At 32.9% G+C, this 10,583-nt stretch overlaps 1 protein-coding gene across 6 annotated transcripts in view; it reads right to left on the bottom strand.

The window, feature by feature from the left end:
• LOC106880479 (sodium-coupled monocarboxylate transporter 1) overlaps nt 1–10,583 on the bottom strand; it is a 176,379-nt gene that overhangs the window by 42,954 nt on the left and 122,842 nt on the right. The gene's annotated exons all lie outside the window — the stretch shown is intronic.

The raw sequence follows: 10,583 nt of genomic DNA, 5'->3' as shown, positions 1-10,583 counted from the left end.
CGGTTCAGTGTTGAATTGTGAAGATATCATGTCTCCTTATTGTCATGTCTCTCAATTGTAGATTAAAAGTTAAAGTTTTTAACGTCAACCTGCCTGAGTTAAATGATTCTGTAATTTAAAATTTCTCATTTTAACGTGAGTATATTAAAATTAAAACCTTCTGTCAAAATTTTACATAAAATAATTTGTGCTAAGATTTGATTCAGTCACCATTTCAATACTGTAAAAAATATTATTTCATTAAATTTTGTTAAATACTTGATTATTCTAAAAATTAATTTTTTAAACATATACAGCAGTGTATTTTATTAGAAGTGTGGTTGCATAAGTGTTAACTGTCATTAGTAGAAAAGTAATGTGTATGTCATTTGTATGCTGTTATCAGTCAGCCTTGGATTATTATGGCTATTACAGCTATTACAGCTACCGCATTACGTAACTGGTGCATTCCTTACTCTCTTCTGTTCCAGCATGAAGCACATAAGATGAACCTTTAACCATTAATGCCAACTGGTTTATTCTCCAACTAACAACCGACCAGCAATTTTTCACTTGCTCTGAAACAACCACGTTTGTACACCTTTTACTACAAATTAATGTGTAAAAACAATAAGAGTCTATAAGACTAGTTTTTAAACATCAAATAGCTATGGGAATCCACCAAAATAAATTAATAATCAAAGGGGTTCATAGATAAAAAAAAAAATGATTAAAAACCCTGGCATAAAGGATTAGGTATTAGAAATTGGCTGTATTTAAATTGTGGTCTTTTAGCATGTTTGCATAACATAAACGAAATCAAGCAAACTAGTCACAAAAGTCTGCAAGAATCCCTCAATCCAGACTCAAAAAGGGAAATATAAAATAAATAGAGCATTATAACAGTTTAGCATACTTTCTTTTTGATTCATTATATTAAATTTGTTCGCAATGGCTTTACTATATTCTTTTCATGCAGAAGGTGTCTCTACAAAATTTACATTTATGCTTATATTATGCAGATATAAAAAAAACGTTAGTGACAGGTATTCCTAAATGAAACTACTGCCAGATATAATTTATATGAAAATATTAAAATTATAATTAAATGAAAAAAAATAAATAAATAAAAGTAATTAGGCAAATTACATTTCTAAGTACAACTAAACAAGTTTGCATAGTTTAGTAATAACATCTAATTGAATAATGCTAAAGTATGTATGTATATATATATATATATATATATATATATATGTATGTATGTATATATAGGGAGGGCATATGTAAATATATATATATATATATATATATATATATATATATATATATATATATATAGAAAGAGAGAGAGAGGGGGGGGGGAGATAGATGTATACATACATGTGTATGTATGTGTGTATACACACACATACAAATATGTGTGTGTGTGTGCATGTGTGTATGTATGTATGTATCAATCCATCCATGTATGTATGTATGTATGTATGTATGTATGTATGCATGTATACATATACTACTGAATGAAATATTGTGAATTAAGATAGTGCCATATTCTCAGCGCAAATGCTTGAGTGCTACTTTAGATAATCTCCAAAGATTAACATTGCTCAATATTTATAATGTATGCCAGATGTCAATTATTTTTTTTATATATTTATTTTTTGTTTGGCAATAAATTTAATTAATTAAACTGAATTTACTCCAGAGAAATATATGGTTAATATATATATGTATGCATATTCAAGGTGTGCTATAAATACACCTACTACATAATTGATGTTTCAAATTTTCTGCAAATATTCTTAAAAAAAAACAGGTCAGAAACACTTTAAACATAAGCAATACTTCTTTGTAAGTTATTATATGTTTGCTCTCTTCTTCTTCACACAAACCTACTCTTTAAAATATTCAAATAATCTTCAACCCACTTCTATTGTGCAACAGTTGAGAACAAAAGGAGCACTCAGCCAGCAAATAACTTGTTTTTTATAACATTTTCCAAACTAATACATGAAATCTTGCAGGATTCATTATTGTTCTGTAGTCTTATGTTTATTACTTTTATTTATTTTTGTATGTTTGTGTGTGTGTGTGTGTGTGTGTGGTTTTGCTTTCTTTTTGTTCTTAATTCAAGTATAATAGTTATATCGTAATACTCCACTGTTATGTGTGTCTCTCTCTCTGCATATATTGTATTTAGTTATATATATATGTGTTTGTGAGTGTGTATATATGTATATATATATGTGTATATATGTGTATATATGTGTATATATGTATATATATGTATATATAAAGTGTAGTATATTGCCACTTAAGTGTGGCTGACCCCTAGGGGTGGATGTTACTGTTGCTTTTAGCCCCAGGAGGACATCTCCTCCAGCTGGCTTATCGACACACGACTGTGTCCTGTTTGCCAAGGGAGTTATCCCTCTCACCACGACCAGCAGCACGAACGTATCCGGATTTCAGGGTTATTTCCCTTCTTCGGCATTCGACAGCTGATGACCACACTTAAGTGGCAATATACTACACTTTATCGTGCAGTTACTGTTAATACTTCATTTAGAGAATTAACATTGCTTGTTTTCACCTTTTCAATATCAGTGAAGAATGTCACTGGAAAAGAAGATATAAGATTTTGCCAGGTTTTTCTCTCTCACCAAGGTCATCAGCTGTCGAACGCCGAAGAAGGGAAATAACCCTGAAATCCGGATACGTTCGTGCTGCTGGTCGTGGTGAGAGGGATAACTCCCTTGGCAAACAGGACACAGTCGTGTGTCGATAAGCCAGCTGGAGGAGATGTCCTCCTGGGGCTAAAAGCAACAGTAACATCCACCCCTAGGGGTCAGCCACACTTAAGTGGCAATATACTACACTTTATCGTGCAGTTACTGTTAATACTTCATTTAGAGAATTAACATTGCTTGTTTTCACCTTTTCAATATCAGTGAAGAATGTCACTGGAAAAGAAGATATAAGATTTTGCCAGGTTTTTCTCTCTCACCAAGGTCATCAGCTGTCGAACGCCGAAGAAGGGAAATAACCCTGAAATCCGGATACGTTCGTGCTGCTGGTCGTGGTGAGAGGGATAACTCCCTTGGCAAACAGGACACAGTCGTGTGTCGATAAGCCAGCTGGAGGAGATGTCCTCCTGGGGCTAAAAGCAACAGTAACATCCACCCCTAGGGGTCAGCCACACTTAAGTGGCAATATACTACACTTTATCGTGCAGTTACTGTTAATACTTCATTTAGAGAATTAACATTGCTTGTTTTCACCTTTTCAATATCAGTGAAGAATGTCACTGGAAAAGAAGATATAAGATTTTGCCAGGTTTTTCTCTCTCACCAAGGTCATCAGCTGTCGAACGCCGAAGAAGGGAAATAACCCTGAAATCCGGATACGTTCGTGCTGCTGGTCGTGGTGAGAGGGATAACTCCCTTGGCAAACAGGACACAGTCGTGTGTCGATAAGCCAGCTGGAGGAGATGTCCTCCTGGGGCTAAAAGCAACAGTAACATCCACCCCTAGGGGTCAGCCACACTTAAGTGGCAATATACTACACTTTATCGTGCAGTTACTGTTAATACTTCATTTAGAGAATTAACATTGTATGTATATATATATATACATATATATATATACATATATATATATATATATATATATATATATATATATATATATATATATATATATATATATATATATATATATACATACATATATCTATATATATATGCGAGTAAAAATAAATACAAAAAAAGGGGTTTTGTATGATTGTGTATAGAGGAATATATTATTTTGTTTAAAAGAGTTCCAACACTGTCTGTTTTTTATGTTTTATTTATATTCCTGCAAAACCAATGTGGGATATAGAATATAGAATATAGAATATATAATATAATATACAATATATAATATTAAAAAAAATGGATGGTACTATGAAATAAAGTATTGAATGTCTTATTGAATATATGGAATATGTCTTATTGAATAGATAAAATATTGAGTGTTCAATATAAAGGATTAAATATATAAAGACGAATACGTATTTTCTATACCTTGTGGTATTTCATCATGAGATATATGTATATATATATATATATATATATATATATATATATGTATGTATGTATATATATACATATATATACATATATATATATATATAAATATATATATATATATATAAATATATATATATATATATATATAAATATATATATATATATATAAATATATATATATATATATATATATATATATATATATATATATATATATATATATATACACACACATGTATGTATGTATATATCCAAGCTGCAACAATTGTTTCTGTGCACATTTTAAGGTTATTATGTAGATGACATTATATACATGCATAAACACATACGCACACATATATAGGTGAAATAAGCATCAGAGATGCTTTGTCCAATGTAGAAACTGCAAGAGCTATTCAGAAGTTTTATTTATATATATGTGTGTGTGTATATATATATATACATGCATACATACATACATATATATATTCTTTTATTCTTTCAGTTGTTTCAGTCACTTGACTGTGGCCATGCTGGAGTGCCACCTTTAGTCGAACGAATTGACCCCAGGTCTTATTCTTTGTAAGCCTAGTACTTATTCTATCAGTCTCCTTTGCCGAACTGCTATGTTATGGGGATGTAAACATACGAACATTAGTTGTCAAGCGATAGTGGGGGCACAAACACAGACACACAAACATGTACATATACATATATATATATATATATGACAGGCTTCTTTCAGTTTCCGTTTACCAAATTTACTCACAAAGCTTTGGTCGGACTGAGGCAATAGCAGAAGACACCTGCCCAAGGTGCCTTGCAGTGAGATTGAACCTGGAACCATGTGGCTGGTAAGCAAGCTACTTACCACACAGCCACACCTGCACTGGTACTCATAATTGATGGATAAAGTGGGCTAAGAACATCCAGTGTGGAGATGAATTTGGATCCGATGTATATGGAAATATTGATAAACCTTTCTCTATTTATAGCTAATGTGGATAGAAATAGCTATGACTACAGATGAATCATTCTCCCCATTATTAGATGCAAACAATGATAAATCTTACATTTTAAGCAATGAAGTTAATTGGCTGAATAATTATAATCCTATCAACAACAGTTCATCTCAGATGCTTTAGACATTTGATATAAAATATAAATTATGAAAATTTTGTAAAAATATCTTCAAATGGATTTCATTAGGAAATACTGATGTAAAACAGTCTGGAAATAGAAGTGGAAGTCACTAATTATGTTAGTGTTTAATCTTTTTGTTATTATTATTATTTGTTTTTGTTTTTGTGTTGTTTTTTGTTTTCAGTTGATGGCAAAGAAACAAAAATGGAACTTTTTTAAAAATTGCTTATTTACAAACGATGTATTTTTATGATTGGATAAATATGATATTTAAAACTTTGGTGGAAACAAAAGAAAAATAATAATAATTTTTTCATTACAATACAAATACACTCCTTACACATTCACACATACACACACATACACACACATTTGCATATACATATGCACATGCCTGCACAAGTACAGACACATATACACACATATATCTCAAAGTTCACTGACTAAGTGCGAATCACTCAAAACACTGATAAATAAATTTCCTAATAAATATAAACTTTACATCATGAACTGAGTACACTTTCTTTTGTGTAAAATACTTATAAACATTTTTCGCATGTTTTTATGTAATTTGATATATATGTATCTGTGTGTGTGTGTGCACGCGTGCATGTGTGTGCATGTATTTATACATATGTGTATGCAAGTATCTATCTATCTATCTATCTATCTATCTATCTATCTATAAATATATCTATCTATCTATCTATAAATATATATCATCATCGTCATTGTTGTTTAACGTCCATTTTCCATGCTGGCATGGGTTGGACGGTTTGACTGAGAGCTGGCAAGCTAGAAGGCTACACCAGGCTCCAATCCAATCTGGCAATGTTTCTACAGCTGGATGCCCTTCCTAATGCCAACCACTCTGACAGTGTAGTGGATGCTTTTTACGTGCCACTAGCATGCGAGCCAGTCAGGCAGCACTTGCAATGATCATGCTCAAATGGTGCTTTTTACGTACCACCGGCATGGGTGCCAATCAGGCAATACTGTCATCAGCCATATATATATATATATATATATATATATAAATATATATATGTATATATATACATACATACATACATATACAGGATGTGATGGGTAAATTGTTGCCTTTTTATATTCTTAATTTCGCACATGGCCATTGTTTGTTTTTTATTTTGCTGACTACACAGTATAGTAGGGTCAGCTGGACACCATCTATGAGAAAAACAAAAATTCACTCTGCCAGAAGTTTGGGAATGACATGCTGTACTGCTTGGTATTCACACCAGTTGCTCCAATATGAACAATTTCAGTCTTTGGGTGTCAATCTGAGGACATGTACAGAGAGTAATAAATATCAAACATCCAGTCAACATCATGGTGTTTGGAATGATCACTAGTGATCGTGACATTATGTCGCCATTCATCTTCCCATATGGCCTCAGACTCAACACAGAGGCCTACATCAAGTGTCTGGAGGAGGTAGTGTTGGCCTGGGTCAAGACAATGGCTGCTAGAAGAGCGTATGACTGGCAACAGGACTCTGCACCATGTCACACAAGCAGGAGAATCCAGTCATGGCTTTTCATACAAATGATTGCATGATTGTGGTTTTGATTTCTGGACTAGGTGATGTGTTGTGTCCTTCAGCAAAACTCTTCATTTTATATCCAGTCCACTCAGCATGTAAAATTGAGTAATCCTGCAATAGACCAGTGTCCCATCGAGGAAGAGGAGGATTTATATGTTACAGAATCTTGGAAACAAAGTGTTGTGACTCTATGGCTCAGAAAGGACCTTTGATCCTTTTCTTGAGATACATACGTGTTTTTCTGTGTGCGGGTGCATGAGTGTGTATACATCTTCACAAACACATACATACGCGCGCACACACGCACACACACACATGCACACACATGAGTGTATGAATGTGTGTACATGTGTGTAAGCCTTAGTGATTAATGATTAGAGGAATGCTGAACTGAAGAGCAAGATTAAAGCAAATTAACTAACATAAACAGCATCCGGAATAAGTAACTGTGAGAATTTTCCTTCAAAAATATACAAATCACATAACTTTGAGAGTTCCAGACGAGCTTGGTTTCACAAAAAGATTGTGGAAAATAGGTTAGAGGTAATCTGATAGACCTATTGTTCCTAACTGAATATAACCAGTCTGTCGGTTGGTTTGATATAATGCCGTTAAAGATGGAGTTGCATCAAAGCACCATACAAGTTATTTTCAGATAAGAATATTAAGCTTGTCTGGTGAACCGTGACCTACCTTCTACAATTTTTTCTTGTAGCCAGTCCTTTCAGAAACACCCAAGAAATCCCAAAGTTACATGAAGCATAAACATTTATAAAACCTCCCACATCAACCCAATATTGCTGTCTCATACATTTTTTGAGATCACCCAGCCTCTTTTCTGCTTAACAATTTATAAACAACTGGTATGTATATGTATATATATATATATATATATATATATATATATATATGGCGAGGGATGTGTGTATGTGTGCATTCATAGTTTTGAGCATCTACTGTAAATATATTAAAAACAAGACTTTCCCACACGTCTGGATATGAACAAACAGAAGACTTCTAACAATACCACAAACAATTTGAAGAGGGAAGATAGCTGTCACTTGCTATTTAGCAATGATAATAATGGAAGCTCTGAATGAGTACATGTGTGTGTGTGTGTGTGTGTGTGTGTGTGTGTGTGTGTGTGTGTGTGTGTGTGTGTGTGTCTGTGTGTGTTTGTGTATACATATACATACATATATATATATATATATATATATATATATACATATATATATGTATACGTACACACACACATATATATATATATACATACATATATTTATATATATATATATATATAACTACATATGTATACATATATAAACATATATACATACACACACACACACACACACATATATACACACAAATCATCATCATCGTTTAACATCTGCTTTCCATGCTAGCATGGGTTGGATGGTTTTTAACTGAGGACTGGCAAGCCAGCTGAGTTCCTTTCGAGTGTTGGGCCTGACAGAGGCTAGGTGGCTGAGTTCTTTCAAGCATTGGACTTCATAGAAGCAAAGTGGCCAAGTTCCTTTCGTGTGTTGGCCCTCACGGAGGCAATGACCAAGACCTTTGGCATTATGTCATGCTTGAGATGAAGACCCATCAAGCTGAACAAAATCGCAATCATGGCAAATACCGGTGTCACGCAAATGGCACCTGTGCCGGTGGCATGTAAAAGCGCCCATTACACTCTCGGAGTGGTTGGTGTTAGGAAGGGCATCCAGCCATCGAAAACCATGCCACATCAGACTGGAGCCTGTCTAACCCATGCCAGCATGTAGTTGCATATCTAGACATGCTAATATATTTAAATGATAACATATGTATGTATGTATGTATGTATGTATGTAATTATTAAATTTAATTCAAGACTTCTTGAAATAGAGAAAAATTCAGTTTCTAACCTAGATCCAAGGCTCCTTCGTCGGAATTTCAACATCAACAACAGGGTATTTTTTGTTTGTGTGTATGTATGTGCAGATTTGTATAATTTATGTATGTGTGTGCAGATGTGTATGTTTTATGTATGTATGTATGTATGTATGTATGTTATCAATCAGTTTCATTTCTGTATTTCTTATCCTTAGAGAAAGAGCCGGACTCTAACATAGATTCAAGGCTCCTTCATTGGAACTTTTATCAACATCATCTAGGTATTTGTGCATATGTGTGTGTGTGCAGTATTTGGTGTTAGTGTATGCGCAGATTTGTATGTTTGTTTTATGGATGCGTTTTTAAGTCTAGATGCATGCATATGTATTTATGTGCTAAATTTTTGGAATATGTATGTATGTATGTATGTACATATGTATGTACGTACGTATGTATATATGTATGTATGTACATATGTATGTATGTACGTACGTATGTATGTATGTATGTATGTATGTACATATGTATGTATGTATGTATGTATGTATTAATAAGAAAATAAGCAAATTCAGAGAACATAACTAATGAGAGTGCTGCCAAACAATAGTTTCTACTCTTAAGAATGCCAAAGTGAACAACTGGTCATTATATACACATGGAAGATTATTTTAAAGATGAAATTCGAAACTTTGGTATACAGGAGAGACCAAAATGAAACTCCCTTTCTCACATAAGGAACCTGTACAACAACAATTTGGCATGTGAAGGTCTTTGGTTGTACAACCAGCACCCCAAACAGATTACAAAAGCTGACTAAAGTTTTCCCTGAGATTTTTAAATGAGTGTATTTCTCCCTAACATACCAAACCAACCATCTGTAAAAGGCCAGCTTGAGATGATACGTAGTCTAAAGAACCCAACAAAAGCATTGCACTCCTTGGTATACACAGACAAGATAAAAAGAAGAAAAAGAAAAAAATTCAGTTTTGAAGGTAGTATTTTCACATGTCACTGGTTGGTGTGCATGTGTGTGTGTGTGTGTGTGTGAATTCAAATGCATATTAGTAGATGTGAAATAACTGTATGTATAAATATATATATATGTATATATATATATTGTTTTTTTTGTTGTTGTGTCTGGGGAGAGTCATATTGTCTTAATGCCTTATTTTCTAACACACTCACTGGTTCAATTTCCACTCATTTATTATTTATATATTATTTTCTTTCAAAATTTTCGTTACTTTTGCAACGTTATCAATGGAAGTTGACTCTGTTATTTATTTCAACATGCAAATTCACATAAAAGAATCTCGCAAATCAGATACAAAAACGAAGTATATACATATAAATACATACATACATACAAGAGTATATGTGTCTGTCTGTTTTTTTAGGATGGTGTGTATCGTTGTATGGAAACAAAAGAGGAACAGTGTACTCTGTACATAATGCAGATTTAACTTTTTTTGCAAGTGTCAGAAGTGTACCTCTATCATGATACATCATTGCTTCATTTGAATAATAGTTAAGTGTAAAACTCAGAGCAATGGACAGTGAAACCTCAAATTCCTGAGGACACGGACACACACACACACACACACACACACATATAGATATGACAATGGGAAGACGATTTGGTTAAGCAATTTGGATCAAAACAGAAGAGAATGGTGCAATCAAGGCAGAATTGGAAGCACATTGTGACCAGTGGTGTATAACGCCATCTGTTGGTCTGATCAATAAATATATATATATACCGCCATCATCATCATATCTATCTATCTATCTATCTATCTATCTATCTATCTATATATATATATATATATATATATATATATATATATATATATATATATATATACATATATATATATATACATATATATATATATATACATATATATACACACATATATATATACATATATACATGCATGTATACATACATACATACATACA

This window comes from Octopus bimaculoides, chromosome 3, assembly GCF_046866305.1.
Source record: "Octopus bimaculoides isolate indiv1 chromosome 3, ASM4686630v1, whole genome shotgun sequence".
NCBI classification, from domain to species: domain Eukaryota; kingdom Metazoa; phylum Mollusca; class Cephalopoda; order Octopoda; family Octopodidae; genus Octopus; species Octopus bimaculoides.
This window is presented reverse-complemented; position numbering and strand designations above follow the sequence as displayed.